The following is a 7,214-nucleotide window of genomic DNA, read 5'->3' on the forward strand; positions in this document are numbered from 1 at the left end:
ATTAATATTACGTATTATTGTACCATTTGTTGTATTATTACTACTATTACGTATTATATGTTGTATTAGTATAACTAGTATGTTTTATTTTGATGATAATTTTTCCATAATTATTTTATTTAAAATGTAAGTAATTATATTTTTTATTAATTATTTTTGTTTAAATATCTAAACCCTAATCCCTTCTCCTGTATAAATCTTTTTCTCTCTCTTTCTCTCTCTCTCTCTCTCTCTCTCTCTCTCTCTCTCTCTCTCATCATCTCCGAACCTATCTCCACGCAGCCACCGCCTCCATCACCATGTTTCGTCGCCCCCAGCTTCCGACCTGACACTCCTTAGGCCGTCTGCCTCACTGCCTCGACGCCACCCGCATTTGCCTCCTGCGATGCCGCGTCGACCTGCCTCAGCTCTCCTCCCCGCTCCTGACCATCACAGCCCCCCTCCGTTAGCTTCGAGCCACGCCTGAGCTGTCTCCCTCAGCCGCTCGACCGCCCTTCGCCACTGACCCCGACCCAGCCGTGCCTAACTCCACCTCCTTGGCGCCACCACGACCCGCAGCTCTCCTCCGACCAACCTCCTCCCCGCTGATCCCGCCTCTCCTCCCTTCACTATGAAAGCATCCTAATGCTACTAGGAAGGAACCTTAGAGATGGGTGAATAGGGTTTATGCTAATCTAATCCGATTTATGCCAAATTAAAACTTATTAACAAATATATCCTAGCAAATGAGATATGAACAATATACGTACAAGGATATATAAACTAACACAAGGGTAAAATGAACAATAAACAAACAAGAGTGATAGTGCGATATAAACAACAAGCAATTTGCAAAGGTAGTATGAATAATAAGCACGAATGTAAAAGTGCGCCAATGAAATCACAAACAAACGATATGTTCACGGAGTTTGGTCCCCATGACCTACGTCTCCGCTCCTCACCTCGAGGAGATCTCCACTATCACACTGGGTTTTCTACGCTTACCCGAAAAACGTTTACACCTCACAATGTCTGTTTTCAACGCTCACCGATTAACGTTCACAATCACTCATAATATAACCACACTAACTACCACCTCAAGTGTTGGTCTCTACCCCGTGTCTCCATCAACTGTTAGGAATTACAACTTCTCTCTAGGTATTACCACCTACCTCACTCCTCTTGGGACGACCCCGTCTCTCACCATACACTCCTCTTGGTGTACTAGTGTATTACAAAGTGATCTACACAATTTGGCTCTCTACAACAATTGGTTGTTCTCTGAATAAGGTGAGGACTTAATTAAGCACAACTCAAAGTTACAATCTCTCACAACCCCAATTATACTATGTATGAAAATACTAAAAGCTCAAGTGGGTGTGTGTAACAATGAGATTTAATAAAACAAACTAAACTCAAATAAAAGCTCAAGTGGGTGTGTGTAACAATGAGATTTAATAAAACAAACTAAACTCAAATAAATCTAGCTTATGGAAATGAAAATCAAACATATAAATAGCTAGATAAGAGTTTAGAAAAACTTCTCTAGATAACAAGAGAAAGTGAGAAGAGTGAATGCTTAAACACTAAAGGATAATCTCCACTTGCTCTTGTGAAAGTTTCTTCACAAACAAAACTCTTAAACAAACTTAAACCCTTTAAACAAAACTTGTATACTCTTTTAAAACTTTTTCTCTTCACTAGATGAACTGAGGATATACGGGAGTATTTATAGGAAACCCCAAAGCCAAGAGAAAATCAACAAAACTAGTAAAAAGACAAAACCAGAAAAGCTGAATAAACTAGTTGTTGGGCCATCGGTCGACTGATCAGTCGACTAATGAGCTGACTGTTAGAGTCAGCATCCAGCTCGTCGGTCGACTGATGACTTGATTGGTCGACTGATGACCTCATCAGTCGACTGGTCAGTCAACCAAAATAAAATAAAAACTTTTGGTAACTTCAGGTACTTTCATCAGTCGACTGATCGGTTAACTGATTGTATCAGTTGACTGACCAGTCGACTGATAACAAGTATACAACCTGTTTAAAGCAGAAATATGATTTTTAAACTACTTTTAAAAATAACAAACAAATTCCAAAAATTATGAAACTTTAGAAAATGATTGTAGACATGATAATACACATGTTACAAAAATTGGTTTTCAAAAATCACCTCCTATTTGAGAAATCTCATCATTTTTCAAACATGTCCAAAACATGAAAATATGAGATACTTGAATTTTGATGTTTTAACATAAACAAAGTTTTTAAACTTTGTAAAATAATTTTATAGACTTGATAAAAAGTATAAACTATAGTTGTTAAGTCTATAAACCGAAAACACAATATTTTTCCAAATACAATAGAATATGAAACATATAAAAGTGTATATGAAGATATATATTGTTTCATATCTATATGGCTAAACCAAAACATATATGTATATATATAACTATATATATACAAAACCAAAACGTATGTGTGTATATATGATATTGAGCTTAAAGTACTTAACACACATAATATAAAACCTAAACTATTTACCCAAGAAATAATCTTGATCTTCAATAAGCTCTTCTTGGTAAATTTGCGGATGAAGCTTGAACTTGAATCTTTAACTTGAATTGCATGGCTTCACTCCACTATTCTACTAACCTCCATTGGATATGATCGTGAAAGCTTGATTCCATCCATTCTCCAATATATTGTTTGCCTAGAATAAATACAAAATACAAACACTAGACAAACATCATTAGATGTAAATTATTTGTAAATCATCATCAAAACAAAAGGACCCAACACGCTGCAGTCCCCTTCACCACTCACGCCCAGATCCGACCGCACCGCACCGCCCCCATCTTGTCACCGGACACCACACCTCCACCAGCACCTACTACCCTCCCTCAGCCTCTTCCAGCACCTCGCTGTAGACGGTAAAAAAATACCTCTATGGGCTTACAGGAGATTCGCCTGCGAGGAGAACTCACACGCTCGGTCCTCTAGCGCAGGCCTAAACCATGTAGGCGTCAAATGTACTCGATGCTAGGGTCGCCTAATGATCGGCTCGCCTGCACGAGTTAAGATCGGTTAGGATAGCGGAAGTTCGCCTCTTACGCGACTCGCCTGCCCGAGTCCAAAGACGAATCCGCCTGCAGACCTCAAGGCCACTAGTACAGCTGGGTATCCGCTACCCCACGTGCTAGGATGGGCCACCTCATCTCTCTCGACCCGAAGGGAGAGGGCACAGTACCCTCAGACCGTCAAGCGGCCGCTCACAGTACGAAGGCCTGGACAGGTGTCGAGTCAACCTGAGCATTCATAAATGCGACTCACCTCGGCTGTCTGAGTCAAGAGCTGGATCCGCACGCCTCATCAATCTGCGAACTCATAAATGCGGTTTATTAATGCTGGTCAAGTCCACTCGGATAGCAGACGGCCGTTGCCTCATATACAAGGATGGGCCTTCCCATTTTAGGTGACAGGACATAAAGTACAATCCCTCGAATGACCATTCATGGTATCGAGGAGCAGCTAGATGTCTCTGAAGAAGATATGGTCACATCCCATAATTCAAGGAGGAGTCAAGCTGTTCTTCTTCCATTTAAAAGCCCCTTCCAGCACACTGGAGGAGAGGTCGCAAAAACTTGAAGAAAAGTAATTGAGACCGAGCTCTCTGCATAATCTTTGCATTGCAGCACCACTGTCTAGTTCCGAGCTCCGATCGCCGGCGAACTAAATAGACCCGAACTCCATCGATTCGAGCTTCTACTACGAACTGAAGCTCTCCAGCAACCTCGATCGAACGGTCCAAGGGAAGCAGACTCGACCCGAGCGTCGAACGAAGCGTCCTATAGCCACCTAAAGTCCCCACACAAAACAAAGAGGGCATTCCCTCTGCTTCTGTTGTAACCATTTGATTATTAGTTTGTAATAAGCTTTCTTATTAATACAAACGAACACTCTCTATTTTCGGGAAATCAAATTTACACCATACAGAAGATGGCGACCACAGTGGGAGGAACTGTTTCATTGAACGAAATGGTGGTGGCTTAATTTGACGAAGTTGCTGTCGGGACGACTGTAGAGTCCCTGGAGATTGAGTTCGACCAGGCCAAGTACGAAGAGTACTTGTCTTCCTCATCCTCTGGTGGCGATGCGTCCCGCAAACGCCACAGAGTCATGCGCCGAAGCCCACCTCAAACGGTCAAAGCCTCTGCACCTGAGGGTTCCACCCGAATCTCATCGGAGGAGCCCACTCCCTCGCAATCGATCAAGGCCAAGCCAGAGATCGAGCGCAAGAGGCAAGGATCTGCCAAATGGATCGCCAAGCGGTCCACACAGACACCTGCCTCGGAGGAAACGCCGGTTCACTCCGGCACAAACTTGCTACGGCCGCACCTGCGGTGATGACGCTCTCCCTACTGTTGTGAGAGCTAGCCAGCCAGCAGCGGCACAACGCTCATCAGACAGGGAAGCCCCAAACCTCCGTTTCTCACAATAGCCTGAACCCATCATACAGGCCGAGCGAACACTAGACGGGAGGGCAAACTGCCGACGTCGGTGGGCCCTCCAAATCAGGCGCCACCTCGAGGAACGGCAGAGCATCCGCCCAGGAGACTTCGCCTCTCAGGTCGACATCCCTGATGCGATAGATCTCCTCTGAGGCGAGCGGGCCTACCCAAGCTAGTGCGCAATCCTCGAACGGCTTGAGCGGAGCCCTCACCATCAATCATTTGCTGCGGATGATAAAACGTAAAAGTAGATGGGCGTAGGCCGGATTCCTCACGAACCCCGCTCTTCCAAACGGAACGCGATTGAACCCGCCTACGTACTGCGAGCTCGCTCAAACGCGATAGATTCGCGCCATGTCCAAGGCGAAGCATCGCCCCAACTCCAGCACCAAAGCATTCCACCCAACGTGCCCGCCAGAGAGCCGCATTCCAAAAAAATCCTCCCGTACACTCACACCGAGTGACTCCTCTGAAGCTGGGGGTTGTCACCAACCGCCCACGGAGGACCTCAGGGAATACTTAACTCGCAAGCGCACTATACATGAGGCAAATCCTCAGTGCCACTGCGAGAGACTCATCCACACGGTCCTCGCCGACTGCCAATGCGTCGGAACGGCGAGACCCTCGGTGTTCGAGAGGCTTTCTCAACAGTCCTCTCGACCAAGGCCCTCCCGTCAAAGGCGTCGTCACCGAAAGGGACGCGCGGCCGACGACCTAGGGCTCGCATCCGCCACAATCAACATGACGGATAAGGGTAAGGCGGTATTCTTCGACTCGCCAGACTCAGATTCCGTCCTGAGACCTAACACTCGGTTCGCTCGATGCCGGCAGGACGGCATATTCCAGCGGACATGTAGTCGCAGTGGGGCAAGCATCGGGTTTGATTACTCTACCCTGGTTCCCCCTTCCTGCGGCGAAGACGAGGTTCATTTGGCGGTGGCTACATCTCAGACCTCGCTCTCAAGTCAAGACGCGTAGGCGAGAGCGCACATGACCGAACTCAATACCGAGCAGTCGATGGCTCAAAAGCTGGAAGAACAGCAGGCAACCATCGACTCTCTAAGAGAGATGATGGAGCAACTGCTGAACAAGAAGAAGAAGAAGAAAAGGACCCAACGCCCCTTACCCCGGCTGATCGACATTCCGATTACTCCTCCAAAACGTCGATAGGAACGTCGCACATTGGGGATAGTACCCGTGACAAAAGATTCGACGAGTTCCAGGACCAACTCAACGTGCTGAAGCTTCAGCAAAACATGAACAAGCTGGGGGTGGTACGTCCCTACCCCATCGAATGGGACACAGTCCCATAACCAGCGAAGTTCAAGCCAATCAGCTTGGTACAGTTTGATGGCAAGGGGTCACCCTCGCAGCACATTTACTACTTCATGGCGCAAACCGGATTCCTTATAGGGAATGACGCCATCCTCACTCGCCTATTCATAGGTACCCTCAAGGGGGTGGCCTTCGAATGGTTCCGTAAACTAGAGCCGGGCTCTATCAATGCATGGGCCGACGTTGAGAAGCTCTTCCTCATCCGCTTCTTCGACGATGACACGGAAGTGTCAATGGCCACTCTCCTCGCTGAGAAGCAGCGGAAGTCAGAGTCGGTCAACGACTTCGTGAAGAGATTTCGGAATCGATCAGTCCATTATCGGGACTAAGTTTCCGAGTCGACACTGATTGAGATGTGTCGCAACAACCTATCGATCCATATCTTGTCCAAGATCGGGGCAGTAGAGACCCGGACTTGGAAGGAGCTTGTTCGCCAAGGCGAGCAAGTTGAAAATATGATCAAGAGGCTGGAGGCCGAAGAGCCGCAGTCCAAAAAGGGAGCAGCGGAGCCAGCTGCGCCAAAGAATCCTCCTCGGTCGAGGGGAAAAGAAATCATGGCAGTCGACACCGCCCCGGCGCCGAAGGCCGCTCAAAAGCCTAAACCCAGGCAATTTGAACCATGCCCCCAGCGGCAATATGATTTCAAAGAAGACCAGGTGGTGGCGACTTTCGACACTCTACTCAAGAGTGGGCGAATTAAGTTGCCAGAAGCCGCCAAGCCCGAGGAGGCGGACAAAACCGGTGACCCAAGTTACTGTGCATATCACAGGTTCCTTGGCCATCACACAACCAAATGCTACGTCCTCAAGGACAAGCTCCAAGCCCTCTACGACGCGAGGGTTTTGAAAAAAGAGAAAGTCCAGAAGCAAGTGACTACGAACATGATCACTTTAAGCTTCGGGACAAATCTCCCAGAGGTTCAAGCCCCAGCGGGGGTAATCCCTATCCCCAAGGCGGTCTTGAAGATCACTAACGACGATCCTCACAACCAGCGGGAAAAGGGTTTGGTCCCACAAACTCTGCCAGATGGGCAGGTGATGTGGGTTCATCCAGACCTCCTCCATGACGAGCAGTGGACTGCACAGCCTTCCAAGGAGGCTAAGAGGAAGCACTGCAACGTTGTCTCCGCCATCCTAGGTAGAGATCGATGACTGCCCTAACCGATTCTGAAGAAGACACCAACGTCTTCGCCACGAGGGCAGGGAAAGAATTTGTGAAAGAATATCCCGTGAGGGTGGAAAACCCGGCAGAACCTCCCGCGAGGCCAGTCGCAGCAACCCATCCCAATCCGGACGGACCAAGCACAAGTCGCCAGCCTTTCCGCTTCAACGTGCTCGCGCAACTGAAAAGCATTCCCGTGCGGATCACCATGTACGACCTCCTCCG

Source organism: Asparagus officinalis, chromosome 4, assembly GCF_001876935.1.
Source record: "Asparagus officinalis chromosome 4, Aspof.V1, whole genome shotgun sequence".
In the NCBI taxonomy this organism is placed as follows: Eukaryota; Viridiplantae; Streptophyta; class Magnoliopsida; order Asparagales; family Asparagaceae; genus Asparagus; species Asparagus officinalis.